This window comes from Cnephaeus nilssonii, assembly GCF_951640355.1.
Source record: "Cnephaeus nilssonii genome assembly, chromosome: 4".
NCBI lineage: Eukaryota > Metazoa > Chordata > Mammalia > Chiroptera > Vespertilionidae > Cnephaeus > Cnephaeus nilssonii.
Genome location: NC_137075.1, coordinates 45,007,267 through 45,024,302, shown reverse-complemented (window position 1 = coordinate 45,024,302; position 17,036 = coordinate 45,007,267).

Here is a 17,036-nt window from a genome sequence, read left to right as displayed (position 1 = left end):
GTGAACAAAGCCTTCCCTGACGGGCTCACACTACTTTTGGGTTCTCTGCCTCCCAGGTTCACTTATAGTTAGTTCTTCCCAATTTATTGGGGTCCTGTAGCAAAAATAATAAAAATAGCAACAGTGGCCTGACTGGAATGGCTCAGTGGTTGAGTGTCGACCTATGAACCAGGAGGTCACGGGTTGGATTCCAGTCCAGGGCACATGCCCAGGTTGTGGGCTCGATACCCAGTGTGGAGCATGCAGGAGGCAGCCGATCAATGATTCTCTCTCATCATTGATGTTTCTATCGCTCTCTCCCTCTCCCTTCCTCTCTGAAATCAATAAAAAAAATTTTCCTTTAACTAAAAACAGCAATAGCTACAATTCATTAAGGTTTATTATGTGCCAGACTCTATGTGCCAATCACATAGGTATATAATCTCTAATCTTTACAACAATCCTGCAAAATAAGTACAGTTAATCCTATTTTACAGATTAGGTAACTGAGTCTCAGAGAGATGAAGTAATTGCCTAATGCTACCACGCTAGTCAGTCCCACAGCGAAGATGTGAATTCAGGTCTCTGACTCCAAAACACTTTTCTGTCCTCCGTGTTTTCTGTGTGGGTGTTGTCTCCAACGAGCCTGTGAACACGTGTTGTTGCAGTAAGCGTTTTGTTGGTGGCCTCTTTGGTTTATAGTTTGGTTGGTCTTTGTTTTGGTTGTTTTTTTGTTTGTGTGTTGGTTTGTTTCGGTGTCCTCCACCTCTTCGCTGAAGGTGTTTCCTAACTACCTGCCATGTGTCACTGGGCAGATAAGAACCAGGACCAAAGGTCCCCTGTTCCTGTCAGAGCTGCCCTGAGAGGTGAGATCCAGGGCTGGGCCTAAGAAAGCTGGAGTGGATGGCGATCCACGACACCTTTCCCCAAATATCTACCTGGCCAGGCCAGGCAGGCCCGGCCCTCCCCCTCCTCGCTGCCTAGTGAAAATCCCACCCTTGGAGTCACTTATATATGAGGCAACAAAGGTCAGCCTGACCTACAGAAGGCCTCCGCCACAGGTGCTTTAAGCTCAGGGTCAGCAACCTGTTCCTGGGAGGGGCATGGCTGCATAGAATAACAGAACCTCAAAGCTGAAGCAGGTCACCTGGATTCTAGAGCATTCTCCTGCCCAGCAGACTCTCCTCTATGCCTCGCAGGCAGGTACCCCTTGCATAATTCCAGCACTGGACACTTATTACCTCCCAAGTGCCCAAGTTCTTTCTTACATTAAGGTCACCCATTAATGATGTTTCTTCTCATCAATGTTTCTATCTCTTTCCCTTCCTCTCTCACTAAAAAATCAATAGAAAACATATTTTAAAAACACATTCTCAATAATCCCATCATCTAGACGTAAATTATTGAACCCTTAATATTTTTCTTTTTCTTCTTTTTCAAGGCACATATATACATAGAAATAAGTTTTGTTTCTATATACATACTAGAGGCCTGGTGCACGAGATCCATGTACTTGGGGGCAGGGAGGTTCCCTCAGCCCGGCCTGTGCCCTCTCACAGTCCAGGAGCCCTCATGGGGAGCAGGCCTAAGCTGTCAGTAAGGAGGGAGAGGCTCCCACCACCGCTGTGCTTGCCAGCCATGAACCCGGTTTCTGGCTGAGCAGCATGCCCCCTGTGGGAGCTGGGAGTACACTGACCACCAGGGGGCAGCTCCTGCATTGAACATCTGCCCCCTGGTGGTGAGTGTGCATCATAGCAACCGGTCGTTCTGCAGTTTGGTTGATTTGCATATTAGCCTTTTATTATATAGGACTAGTGGCCCGGTGCATGAAATTTGTGCACATTAGAAAGGAATTAATTAAAGGAAATATTTTAATATTGCTATTTGCCCTTTCTCTATAAGAGAAGTGTCAGAGATGAAAGAAAATTAGTAAAATGTATATGAAAATCTCCCTCCTGTCAGAGTCTGGGGCGCGCCACAGGACCCAGAGTCAAGTCCCCACCTACCCGCACATGCCTCAAAATCGCGCAAGACCCACACCCAGCTGGCCCCACCTCCGTCAAGCCCCACCGGGCAGAGGGCGCAGCCTCAGGTCCTGAGTCAAGCCCCACCGGGTTGGGGGGGGGGGGGGGTGCAACCTCAGGTCCTCTGGCCCGGCGCCCAGTGGGGGGCATGGCTTCAGGTCCCCCGGCCCAGCCTCAGTCCCCTGGCCCCTGTGCAAGGACGCAATGACCATTTGCATATTAGCTCTTTATTATATAGGATATTTAAACATGCAAAATTGAGTTCATACTGCAAAACTCATCCTTTCCACCTAACAGTAATTAGTGATCATTTTATTCTGCCATTAAAAAAGACACACCTGAAAATTGCTACAATATAACATTTTATCACCTAGGTTGTTTCTAATGCTATGAATACTACCCCAAAGCCTATAAAACATGTCATGGTTATTAACATCCAAATTGCAGTGATTTCCTCTCTCCTGCTTGCCAAGTTGGCAGAGAATTCAATATTTCCCAATGATTTTCCTTCAAGTAGGCCAGAGAACTCCCAGGGTTGGTGCCCTTGTCCCTGAGGCAGTTCCCCCATCACTTGTCTGCTGACTCTAGACTTCTCTCCAAAACATCTCTTCTGATGTGCTCAGCTAAGGAATGCACCTGCTCTATAAGGATCAATGAAGAGAGTCCCCCAGCAAAGTTACCTAGTTACCAGTAATGATACCACCCCCTCAATTCTCACACACAGGGAGCCAGTTCGCCCAAAATAGACCCATGGTAGCAAGATAAATAAGTGCAAAGGAGTTTCAGCATATCCTTGTGCCTTAGCTTCCAGTAAGCTAAGCCCTAGTACTGAGTCCAAGACACTGGTCCAACCTTCTCTCATCCTTATGGTGCATTTCCTCTCAGGGACTCCCATTGTCCTTCCTGGCCATCTGACCTCAGTGGTTCTCTTGAGGATCTCTTCATTCATCATCTACATTTCAGAGAGTTGAATTCCCAATGGAAAGATGTCAAGGTCCCAACCTCTTTTTTCCCTCAAGAGGCTGTTCTGCTCCTATAGAAATTTATGGATGCAACTAGATTGTTTTCCTAAGAGAGAGTGTTATCCAGCTCCCCTCAGCAAGGCCCAGGTGCCATTGTACTGAAATATATTAGGGAGAGGGATGACTGCTACCTCCATCCATCAACAACTTCAAAGTCATAGCCCTTGTTCCGGCAAATAAACAAACAACACCAACAAAAATAAAAAGCAGTTACAGGAATAATGCTAAATTGAACATCTTTGAGGATTTGTGCAAGAGTTTATGTAGAATAAATTTCTATAAATATTTTTATGTATTAATAGAGATTATTAAAGTGTCCTTCAAAAATTTTGTGCCAATTTGTATTTGATCAACAAAGTCTTGCTGACTCTTCCCCACACCCTGACCAGCACTGAGTCTTACAAACTTTCCATCCTTGCCAATCTGATCAATGAAAGATGACATCTCTTTGTTGTTTTAATTTACATTCTTATTGTTAGTGATAATCTTTTATAGGCCTACTAGAGGCCCGGTGCACAAAATTCGTGAACGAAGTGGGAAGGAGTCCCTCAGCCCAGCCTGCACCCTCTCCAATCCGGGACCCCTCGGGGGATGTCCGACTGCTGGTTTAATCAGACATCCCTCTCACAATCCAGGACCACTGGCTCCTAACCACTCACCTGCCTGCCTGCCTAATGCCCCCAACTGCCCTCCCTCGCCGGCGTGATCGCCCATAACTGCCTCTGCCTTGGCCCCCACCACTATGGCTTTGTCCGGAAGGAAGTCGGGCATCCGAAGATGGCTGGTCGACCCGGTCTAATTAGCATATTGCCCTTTTGTTAGTACAGATTGCATATGCCAGTGATTCCAAACCTTCTAATGTTCTAGTTGAACATTAGAATCACCAGGGGAGTTTTTAAAATTCTCAGTGCCCAAGTCATACATCACATCAATTATATCAGAATATCTGGAAGCCAGGCATCAATATTTGTTTTAGGATCAACAGATGAGTATGATGATCTATATTTATCAATATAATTAAATTCTATAACTATAATGCAGCTGAAATGGTAGAAATATGCATTACTATCATGAATTGCCTATTTGTATCTTTGGTCAATTTTTCTATTGAGTTGTTGATTTTTTAGTATTTATTTGAAAGAGCTTTTGGTTTTTTTGGGGGAAAATTAGCCATTCATTATAAATTTGGCAAATATTTTTACAAATTAGTCTTTTATTATTATTTATAGTTGTTTTGATGTAGAGAAATTTAATATGTATATAGTCAGAATTATCCATTTGTTTTCCTTCATGCATCTCAGTTTTGTATCTTACTTCTTCACTAATGATGATAAAAATAACCTGGTAGGTTATATTTACATCTGGAATTTATTTTAATATAAGGAGTTATTTATGGATTATTCTGTCTCCAAATGTTAAAATGGTTCTTGCTTTTTTTCCAGAAAATGTTTAACTTTTCAACTTAATGTCAAATAATCCATCTTTCCCCTATTAATTTGTAATGCCATCATTTTCACATGTAAACTTCTTATTTATTACCCCCTTCCAAGGTTTATTTCTTTTATTTTTTTATTGCCTTTATGTTTGGGATCTTGTTTTTTATGGTGGTTATGATTCTAATAGGGCCCTTGACTGGAATCAAACCCAGGATCCTTCAGTCTGCAAGCCAATGCTCTATCCACTGAGCCAAACCAGCTAGGGCCAATAGGAAAATGTATAATTTTTCTTACTTAATTTTATAATCAGCCATCATTATTATATCCTAAATTTAGGTAGATTAATATATACATTCTCTTTATAGTTCTTTTTAAAATGATTGCATAGAATTTAATCATTAGAATATGCCATAATTTATTAATATATTTATTATAATAATATGAGCATTTGGATGATTTTCAATTCTTAACTATCAAAATTTACATTCATTTAACACTTTCCAGCATGTAGCATTTTTTTCTCTCAGTGCAAGATTCCTAGAGTGAAATTACTTGGGCATCAGTAATTTTGTAACTTTTGATAACTACTGCTATAGAACTGTATATTGATAAGTATTGATGGATATTGGATTTGACTATAGTAAAAGAGTCTAGAGAGGCCTAAGGGGAGTCAATAAAGAGTCCCAAGAATATGTGTTAGAGAAAGTAAAAGATCTTGAAAAGATGCCCCAGATTATTAATAATCAGGGAAATATACATTAAAACCACAATGAGATACCATTTTATATGTAGACTAGGGGTCTGGTGCATGAAATTCATGCACTGGGGGGGGGGGGGTCCCTCAGCCCAGCCTGCCCCTTCTCACATACTGAGAGCCCTCAGGGGATGTCCTACTGACTAAGCTGCAGTCTGGCCTCACTGTGTGGGAGGTGACCAGGCTGATCAGGGGAAGGCACCAGCCCCATCACCCCAATGCTGCAGCCACTGCCCGTCACTGCAGCCACCAAGGTGTTTTCATCAACCCAGACTCCAGTCCCTTCACCAAGAAAAAATGACAACTTTATTTAGGCATTTTCAAGATGTGTCTTTCATAGGATATGACATTTCTTTTTCTTTTTCTTTTTCTTTTTTTTTTTTTTATCCTCACCTGAGGATATGTTTCCATTGATTTTTAGAGAATGTGGAAGAGAAAGGGAAAGACAGAGAGAAACATCAAAGTGAGAGGAACACTTTGATTGGTTGCTTCCTGCATGAGCCCTGAACTGGGCCCGGGCCAGGGAGGAGTCTGCAACCTAGGTACATGCCCTTGATCAGAATTGAACCCAGACCCTGTGGTCGGTAGGCCTAGGCATTATCCACTGAGCCAAACCAGCTAGGGCAGGATATGACATTTCTTAGCCCTCCAGCAGCAGACCTTTGTTTTTTTCTCTAGGAGTGTGGTGGAAAAACCCTAGATCACCTTTTTGGATTCTTATACCCAAGTTACTAAGAATATTACCAGTGGCATACAGGGAGCTTAGCCAATGAGCGGTCAGAAAAGGTGTTTCTTCTGTAGCTCATACCGATTGCCAATCACCTCCGATCGTGGGATCAGCCCCTGCCAAGGCCTAAAGCCTCAGAGCCTGGGCAGGGGCCCCTCAGCTCCCTCCAATTGCCAGCTTTGCCCCTGTCCAGGCCCAAAGCCTCTGGCTGAAGCTTGGGGCCTGGGCAGGGGCCCCCCAGCTCCCTCCCATGGCCAGCTCCACCCCTGCCCAGGAGTCCCTGGCTCAGGCCCTTCCCAGGTTGCTCAGGACCCACATGGGGCCTACCTTGGAGTGACCTAGGTTCCGAGAAAGTTCCTGGGACCCAGGCTGCTGGGTGCCTACATATGCAAATTAACCTCCATCTTTGTTGGGTTAATTTGCATACTCACTCTGATTGGCTGTGGGCGTAGCAGAGGTACAGTCAATTTACATGTTTGTCTATTATTAGGTATGATTAGCAAAACTCAAACGACAGATGGTACCCCTTGGCATATCCCATAGAAACTTTTTTTACATAGTGGTGGGAGTATAAAGCAATAAAAATTACTTTGAGGAACAATTTGGCAATATCTAGTAAAATTGATGATCATATATCCTATGACCCAGCAATTTATACACCCAGGGTATATACACTAAGGAAACATGACATGTACAAGAAAGCTCACAATAGCATTGTTTGTGTTATTCTTCATTGAACCTACTAAAGGAAAACACTGCCAATTAAAGTATTGCACATCATCACTTTTTTTTTAAATATATTTTATTGATTTTTCACAGAGAGAAAGGGAGAGGGATAGAGAGCTAGAAACATCGATGAGAGAGACACATCGACCAGCTGCCTCCTGCACACCCCCCACCGGGGATGTGCCCGCAACCAATGCACATGCCCCTGACCGGAATCGAACCTGGGACCCCCCAGTCCGCAGACAGACGCTCCATCCACTGAGCCAAACCGGTTTCGGCTCATCATCACTTTTTGAAAAAAAATATTTTTATTGATTTCAAAGAGGAAGGGAGAGGGAGAGAGAGATAGAAACATCAATGATGAGAGAGAATCATTGATCGGTTGCCTCCTGCACACCTCCCACTGGGGATCGAGCCCGCAACCCAAGTATGTGCCCTTGACTGGAATCGAACCCATGACCTTCAGTCCACAGGCCGACACGCTATCCACTGAGCCAAACTGGGTAGGGCGCACATCATCACTTTTAATAAGTATCCCTTAATTCAGAGATTTTAAAATAGGAAGCGGGGAGAGAATGTGCCTTAAAATTGATGAAATATAGTAATAGCCAAAATTTGGAAGCTTAAATGTCCATCACGTGAAGGTGGATAAATAAATTGTGGTATAGTTCACAGCTATGAAAATGAATGAGCCAGATCCATACTTATCAATACAGGTGAATTCTATAAACATAATACCTAGTGGGGAGAAAAAGCTTACTGAAGAATACATATCCTTTATATGATGTCACTTATCCAAAGTTCAAACCATGCAAAATAAAATAAAACAAGCTTGGAAATACATACTTACGTAAAAAAATATAGAAAGAACGAAATGTATGGAAGTGATAGCTATGAATTCGGGTTCAGGATTATTCCTAGGAAGGGTGAGGGGAAGTGACTGGGTAAGGGGCTCACAAGGGGACTTCAACTCTGTTACCAATGCTTTACTTTTTAAGCTGGGTAGTGGGTTCACGGATGTTCATTTTATTATCTTTTTATATTTTGCATATTATAAATATTGCGTAATACTTTTTAAAAAGGAGAATTTTAAATTGGGAGCTAAGTGGGGAAGGTGTGCTTTTCTGGGAGGATGTTTTATTTGGGCAGGAAAGCAATCTCTTGCCCCCACTCCTCTTCCCTCCTCCTGTCCTCTCCCTGCTGGATATCTTCCGGTTAGGAGATCATCCTGAAGGTGAGGTGTTGAGTTCATTTGTGAATTCTTATCCCGATTGCATAGGATATGGTTTACATTTCCTGGTGGTCTTTCTATTACCTGCTTTTTCTGCTGGGCGGCCCCATCCTCGCTGCCTTTTCCTTTCCTCCACTCAGCCTTCCTCGGTGGGGAGGATGGCTGCCTCTCTCCACCCCCAGCCTGGGAGCTGCCTCCCCTCTCCCGGCTCTAGACAGGGACAATAACCAGTGCTCTTTCTCCATCCCAGTTTACCAGGTGTTGAAATGGAATGACTGAGGCAATGGTTGATCCTCCCATGTCTTTAACAGGCTTTACTATACTGGGACGTCACAAAAGCAGGAAGGTATGTGGGTGGGAGGTGGCTGCATTACAAGATTGACTTCCAGAGTTAGGGACCCCAGCACATCCAGGAGAGGTGTTGGGGCAGATGAGAGAGAGGACCTGGAAGAGCTTTTGCCCCCTTATTCCCAAAAGAGGCTCCTGACACTTGCCTCCCACTCTAGATGTATCCTGGGAGAGATCCTGTTTCCCTAATCTCAAAGCGGAGAGGACACACCCCGGATGATCCTCCCCTCCCCTCTTCCTGCTGGAGGGCCACAAGTGGAGACCTGACACAGATGTGGCCAGGTGTATTAGTCAGAACTCCTTCCGCCACAAGTGAGAGAGTAACTAAAGCTGGATTCAAATAAATGTACGGGAGGGAAACGTGCCTTCAATGTCTCATAACTTGAAAGTCCAAGTGATATGTGGGCTTCAGACACAGCTGGATCTAGTGGTCCAGACCGTGTCTTCAGAACGTTCTCTTTTTCTTCCCATCAACTTTGCTCTTCTCTATGTCAACTTTGTTTTTTAGGCCGTCCTTCCCCATGGCGACAAAGATGACCACCAGTATCCTTAGAGTTTATAATCCAGAGAAGAGAATAATCCCCCTATCTCTTTCCACCCATGTAATTCTAAAAAGAGGAAGGAAGCAGAGATTGAATTGTTCCTGAATAAATTGGAGTCTAAAAGGATGGGAATGCTGATTGGCCAGACTGGTCAGGGGCTCTCCTTTGTCCTGAGCAGCGGGGAAGGAGGATGCCCCATGATTGACAGCTCTATAAGATCCCTGAGGGAAAGGGTGTTATCTTATCAGAGGAAAAGGAAAGGGATGCTGGGGGGTCATATGTCCACTGCATCAGGATCCCACACACAGACTCATTCACCCCTTAACCTCAGAATTGGCCTGAATACTTGGAGTTGTCCCATGTAGAGTTTGTTCATAGACTCCAAAATAAGATCAGAAAACAACCAAATTATTTTGCCTCAAATCATTATAAAGCCTAGAAGTAATTACAAATGCATATAAATAATTATAAATCTCAGCCTGGCATACCAAGAATTTATGTCTCTGCTTCAAAAAATGTTTTCAAGGAAAGTTAGAAATAGGGCAGCCAGTCATTCTAGTTTGCCCAGGACTCTGGCTTTAGCTTTGAAAGTCCCTTGTTCTATGCAAACCCGGTTGGTTGGTCACCCTCAGATGAGTCTTTATTGTTTGCAGCAAATGGGAGCTGAGGGCTCCAGGCCAGATGCAAGGGAGGTGGGGTGGGGGGCGGAGGGGGGGCCAGGTCTGCACTCTCAGAGCCTGGAAGATCTGCATCACCAGAGGAGGACCAAACCCCCTATCCCCACTCACCATACCCGACAAACGCATGTTTATAGAGGGAGAAGGTGTCACTTGAACTTGGTAGGAGATGGCTGCCATCCCCTCTAGGGCCTACTCTGGACCGAGCTGGAGGACCCAGCAGGAGGCAGCTTTCCCAGACTGCTGGAGGCAGGCAGAGAGGGGGCTGCAGGCAGTGGCCCCTGCCCCTTCTGCCTGCTGTGCTTAGATAACCTGGCCTCACCTAGATTACAGCAACCTGACTGCAGTCAGCCCCACCCACCAACACCCCAGGTGCCCTTTGTCCCCTCTGTCCTCCTGGCATCTCTGCTTTCCAAGCCCTGGCCCTGGTTCTCACCTGCCACCAACCGCACAGAACCTGTAAGGAGGCTGGGCAGGCAGCCGAGTGGGAGTGGGCCTCCCAGAAGTCACTGCTGTGTCAGAGCCAGCTCATCCACTCTCCACTTCCTCGGTGCGAAATTCCTCAACTCAAACCTGGGTCATCACCTAAGATCAACCAAATATGACTAAAAACCCTCGGGGCACTTTGCCTGAACCTGCTTCAAGGCTTACATGAGTCCAGAGTCCAGCAGGGTCAGCAGGGCTGAGGCTGTGGAGACAGTTGGAAATGCGTCTTAAGGGTCATGGTCCAGGCGCCCGGGGGCTAGCAACACTAACTGACTTTGGTGCAACAGGAGTTTAATCTACATTTGGGGCTCAGGGTCCTTCTTCCTCCCAAAGGTCTGTACCATAAGGTAGAGCACATGGGCCTCCCCCCCACCCCCCGACACACACACACACACACTGTGGGGGTAGTGACTTAAGGGGAGTCCCAGGCCCTGGATCCTGCTGAGAAGAGGTCTTTAGCTCTGTTGACATCACCTTCCCAATGTGCCCCTTATAAAATCTCCCATCCCCCTCACCAACTATCAGCCTACCTTAGTCACTTTTAGCTCTTTCCTGACCATATTCTTAGTCATTCTCCTTCCTGGCATCAAGCATCCTGTTTTTACAGTCTGGTGTCAGTCATATCTTATACAGAGGGGTCCTGAGAATCCTCTATTTATTCTCATTCTGAGCTGATGCCCAAGCATGGGGCAGCCCCTGTGGGCAGCAGGGCAGGCCAGACCCCAGAAGTCAGCAGCAAGAAGGGACTCTGAGGTCACCTGGGTCAGTGGCCTCTCTCACCTGACATGATAGAAAGATGCAGATGCCAGACCTGTTGTACTGACCTGGTCCAACCTCCCATTTTATAGAAGGGGAAAGGGAAGCCCAGACAGGGGGAGCCATTTGTTTTATATCATATGGCAGAGTTAGAACTGGAGCCCACGGCTCCTGGCTTCCAGTCCCGTGCTCTGCCCACCACACCACAGTGCTTTTCTGAACACAAATGGTTGCTGACCTTGAAGCCAACACGGAGTCAGGGCATTCCTCAACTCTGCTGGGCCATGTCAAACCCGGGACTTGGTGTGAAGGCATCCCAGGCCAACACTGCCCGGTCCCCATCTCCCCTGCCCTGCAGGATGGTGGGGAGGGGCTCTCAGGAAGGGACAGCAGAACCTTGGCTCAGCGGCTTGAACTAGATGGAACCAGTGGAGAGTTAGGTTCCTCTGTTAGAACTTGGCTAGAACCAAATTTAAGAGACGGAGCACCAGTAAATGGGGGAAACTAGAACCATCAGATACAGCTCTTGAAACAATGGCACTGGGAGCTGAGCTTGCTAGAAGACCTCCCCAGCCCTCTCCCTGTGGAGTCTGAGTGTCCCCCCAGGCACCCCAGCTGAGGAGCTGTCAGGAGACCTGGCAGAGTTTGGTGGGGGTGCTTGGTCAGCCAGTCTTGGACCAAGAAAAGTGAGGGCTTCATTACCACTAGCCCACTGTGGGAGAAACCAGGAGCCCAGTCCCCACCCACATCTGTCCTGTGGATTCCCTCAAGCTCATCCGGAGAGGCCTGTGGGATGGGAAGGCAAAAGGGAAGCCAGGAGAAAGAATAGAATGAAGGGAGGGAAGAAAAAAAAGTGAGAGAAAGGAGGAAGAGTGGAGACGGGTCAAGAACAGAGCCTCAGTCCAGGGGACTGGGCTTGCCAGATGACTCCTGGTATGACATCACTCTCAGCTCTGAGTGACTTTGTAAAAATCAATCGGACCTAGCAAGCCATTCTACTCACAGTATTTACCCAAGAGAAATGAAAACTTATATTTACATGAAAACGTATGTTTGAATGTTTATAGCAGCTTTATTCGTAATTGCTAAAACTTAGAAACAGCTTTATCCTTCAACTGATTAATGGATAAACTATAATATTTTTACAATGGAATATTACACAGCAGTGAGAAAGAACAAACTTAAACCAACATGGATAAATCTCAAAAACCTTACGTTAAACAAAAGAAGTCGGCCACAAAAGACTGAACACTATGATTTCATGTAAGAGAAACCCTAGAAAAGACACTTAATCCCCAGCAGCAGAAAACAGATCAGTGGTCCCCTGGGGCCCAGGAGAAAGGGGAAGGGTCCACTGCCAAGGGCTAAGAGGCAACTTTTGGGGTGATGGAAATGACCTATGTTTTTATTGTGGTGATTACAGTTTTATGTATTTGTCACAACTCATCAACTAAGTGCATTTTATTATATTAAATTATACCTCAATAAAGTTGATTTTTAAAGTAAAAAAAAGTAGAAGTCAGTTCACCTAAATTATCAGTTTACCAAAAATGCAAACATCCTAGAGCAGTGGTCGGCAAACTCATTAGTCTGAGCGAAATATCTACAGTACAACGATTGAAATTTCTTTTGAGAGCCAAATTTTTTAAACTTAAACTTCTTCTAACGCCACTTCTTCAAAACAGACTCGCCCAGGCCGTGGTATTTTGTGGAAGAGCCACACTCCAGGGGCCAAAGAGCCGCATGTGGCTCTCGAGCCGCAGTTTGCCCACCACGGTCCTAGGGGGCTGTCCGCCAACATCCCTTCATGTGGGGTTCACTGAGCCTCCCGTAACACCAGCTGAACGATTCTTACCGTTGGCTCAAACAGCCCTACTCCCTTTTGCATGCCCACTGCTGTCCCCGGCCAGGACCCCTCAAGCAGCCTTGGAGAGTTTCCTAGTCATGAGTCTGCCCAGGCCTCTCCCTCTGCTCTCTGGGGGGCAAAGGGCACCTCTGAGGCCGCATCTCCCTGAGGCCAGCGAGCAGCAGAACACACGGACTCTCCAATAAGTGGTCCCAAGAGTCTCTATTAAACCGTTACTATTGGATAGTGGAGGTGGGGGCACATAATAGGACAAATGACTACGTATTTTTTCATATCTATTACTTATAGGAAAACTGAGGCCTTGAGAGATTCAGAAGCTAAGATTTAAGTTCCGCTTCTCTTTGTATTTTAAAGATGGCCTCCTTCCTTGGGGCAGAGGCCAGGGGCCAGTTTGAGGGAAGAAAAGACTGTAGGGATTTCAGGGACCAAAACATAAGACAAAATTGCACAAGTTAAAATGTTTACATTTCATTGTTTTCTTTTTTAACTCCTTGGTAAATCTTTGATTCTCAGAGATTTACGTGAGAATTCTTACATGGAAGAAATCTCCGTTCAGAATCAGTTTCTCCAGAATCGGAGCCCAGTGCTGGGACCGCATGAACACACAGTGAATGTTCTCTGATGTAAAGTCAGCTGCTGCCACTTAGCAATGTTACCCGGGGCTGGCACTTGGCACCATGTGGACTCCGTGGCCAGGTGACTCCTGTCCAACGTGGCCTCTGCCAACATCCAGTCTGCCCCTGTGAGGTAGCTGGAGGGAAAGGCAGTGTCTGCCTGTGCAGACGTAGCCGGACCCAAACAAACACAGGTGGACAGGACTCTGCTCCGGCCTGGCCCAGCCAACTGGAAGCAAAGTGAAGAAATGAATGGAGCCTGCAACCCTGCCTCTCACAATCTCCCTCGGATACCACATTTCCCTCTAACACAGGCTTTGCTCTGAATTCCTTCTCCTCTTTCTCCTCCTCTTACCCCTCTTCCTCCTTCTCTGCCTCCACAAATAAGCAGATTTATCTTTCTGAGCCTATCCCCTGGGGCCGAGAGAGGCAGCTAGTGAATCTGAGGCAGAGCCTGCACAGCACTGGGGGCCCTGGAAACTTGCAGGCCATTTGGAGTGGACAAGACCCAGGGGCCATTCTTCACAGGTGAAGAGGGAGAGACATGTGTCAGGGGCCTCTTGCAGGCCACCGTTTGCCCCAAGGAGCCACAGGGGGCTAAGGGAAGTGCACCTCCATTCCAGCTAACCGAAACCACACGGTGCTGATTACCTGCAGGAGCGGCATTACCCGGTATTGCCTTTCTGAGTCTTCACACCTTTTCTCATGCTGTCTCACCTGACAAAAGTGCCCTTTCCTGCTTTTTCATTCATCAGGTCCCTAGCCCTCTTTCAAGGCCAAGTTCTTCCTCTCCAGGCAGCTTCAGCTGCCCTTCCCAGCCTGGGTGGCCATGCTGTCTGCGCAGCATGTTTTCATACCTCTCCTCGTATGGGACATGATCATCAAAAGACCATTTGAATGCCTTCCGGTCTCACCCAACTTAGGTGGTGAGCTCCTCGGATGACATTTTTGTGTCTCTGACGTTACTGTAGTGTGTATCACACCGCTTATGTGAGCCCATCACTAATTAAGAGTTGGCCATGTGCTAAGATCCTTTCTCTCATTTAGTCTTCACAACCAGCCTAGGAGGTAGGAATAATTATGCTGCACACAGGTGGGGGAAAAACTCAGGCTTAGAGAGATAAATTTACCCAAGTTTATGCAGCTAATAGGTAGCAGAACCAGTGTTCAAATCCAGGGCTGTGGAACTTCAAAGTCCAGACCCTTCATCAACTATACCATACTCAGGTTTGAGACGACAACACCTTCATGCTCACAGAGGTGACAAGTGACAGAGTAGACTCAGTGTACAAAAGACCCCGGGCAGTCTTGCTATGTGAGAGAGACAGAGAGCGGACAGTAAAACCTACTATCAGATTGAAACCAGAGGCCACAAGTTTGAGCTAAGCACTGAGCCAGACCTTAACATCCTGTTGTAAAGATAAAGAAGAAAGACAGAAAATATTTGTGAGCCAGAACCATTAATAACACTAAGAATATATATATATTTTATATTTGTATTGATTTCAGAGAGGAAGGGAGAGGGAGAGAGAGATAGAAACATCAATGATGAGAAAGAACCATTGACTGGCTGCCTCCTGCACACCCTACACTGGGAATTGAGCCTGCAACCCAAGCATGTAACCTGACCAGGAATTGAACCGTGACTCCTGATTCATAGGTCAATGCTCAACCACCGAGCCACACCAGCTGGGCAACACTAAGAATATTAATATGGCCTATATTGGGATAAAAGTCCTTTCTTGTCACCTCTCTCTTTTCCATATCTTGTCATCATAAAGTAGAGTCATGTCTAGCTTATTGGTCAGAGGTTCTGAGACATCTTGACATATGCAGTTCAATAGTTCATTTTTATTTCCCATTATCTGGAGAGTGATGTTTGTTTTACTTTATGTTGTGAAGTTTTATTTACTTATTGTATGTTTGTTTTAGGAAATTGAACTTTATTTGTCAAGGAACATAGGAGCATAAAAAAGCTTTTAAAAAACAATGGGGAACCTGATTTTCCAGGACAATAAAGAATACTGAGAGGCTGAGTGCATGGTGGTGTTAACGTAAAAAAAAACATTGAAACCTGTAAAGAATTTTTGTGAATTTATTTGAGCCAAACTGTCGACATATGCCCAGAAGCAGAACCTCAACGAATTGAGATAATGCTCCGGAGAATGGCGGGTTACATTTGTATTTATACATTGCAATCAAAGGAGGGACATAGGTGGGTTACATGAAATTCATTGGTGATAGATTAAGGAGGTAGGATAAAGCAAAGGGGGGTGGGAACCCCTGGAACTGGATAAAAAGTAAAATGATGGACACATACTTAGGTGGGTGCAGGAACAATTAACATGAAACTGAAAGAATTTGTGGTATCTGTCCTGGCGCCCAGCACAGTAGGTTGTGCCCCAGGGGCTCCAGAAAAAGGGAAATTACAAGTTACCCAGACATTTCAAGGGTATGTTATCATACATGCAAAAAGACAGATAGGCTCAGTTCAGGTAAAGGTTGACCTTGTCAGTGAAGATACCGGCCTAGGACGTAACTGCCCACCATCACTGCTTTTAGTTAAAGTTTAATTTCAGACTATCCTTTGTGGTTACTTTAGGTCTCTGAGTTTGCAAGACTGCCATGCAGGCCTCCCCTGAGCTTGTCAGGTCAGCATGTGGCCCCTTTCGTCCACAGTGGTTAAGCCAGAAGTTCTGGGGCCAGACTGGCTTTTGCCCCAGCCCTGTCACTTACCAGGGTGACTCTGAGCAAGTTACTTATCCTCTCCATGTCTCAATTCTTCTTTAAAAGGAGAATATTGGTATCTACTTCACAGGTGATAGAAAATATGTAGAATAGTCCCTGTCCCTTTGTAAACTTTTAATCTGTGAAGTAATCCAGGGTGCGAATGTGTCATAACAAATCAACCACCCCCTGACTGATGGGCATTAGGTGTTTCCAGTTAATGAATAAGACTAGCAATGTCCCTGCCCTGAAAAGGGTTACGGTCTGGTGGAAAGAGGCAAAAACGAATAAATGAGCAAGATAATTCAAGATATGATACATTAAATCACATTAATAGCAAGAGCGATACGGAAGCACACAGGTGAGGGAGAGGCACACCCGTTGCGGAAGGAGGCCAGGGAAGGGCTGCAGGAGAAAATGGCATCTGAGCAGAGCCATGATGGAGCAGAAAGAGCCAGCTATGCATCGTGGGAGGTCAAGGACTTCAGAACCCCTGACGTGGCAACGGATTTGACATGTTCAGGACATGGAGGGCCAGTGTAGCTGGAACTTGTGCATGAGGGAAGGATAGAACAGATGTGAGGGGCCAGACCACACAGGACCTTTCAGAGCCATGGCAAAAACAAGGGCAGCAGAAGCTCTGGGAGAATTTTAATAAGGGCAGTCACACAGCCTAGCTGATGTTTCTAGAAGCCTTGTGCTCTTCTGTAGAGAAGGGCTTACAGGAAGGCAAAGGTGGAAGCATGTTTCCATCAACGAGTTAGGCCTGTGGTCGGCAAACTTCGGCTCGCAAGCCACATGCGGCTGTTTGGTCCCTTGAGTGTGGCTCTTCCACAAAATACCACGGCCTGGGCGAGTCTATTTTGAAGAAGTGATGTTAGAAGAAGTTTAAGTTTAAAAAATTTGGCTCTCAAAAGAAATTTCAATCGTTGTACTGTTGATATTCGGCTCTGTTGACTAATGAGTTTGCCGACCACTGAGTTAGGCTAATGCAGTAGCTGAGGTGAGTGAAGATAATGGTCTGGACTGTAGCAGTGGCCACGAAGCTGGGGAAAGCTGGAGGGGAAAAATTTCACCTGAGTGCGACCGCTGAGGACACGGCCCGTATCTCCCTTGGCCA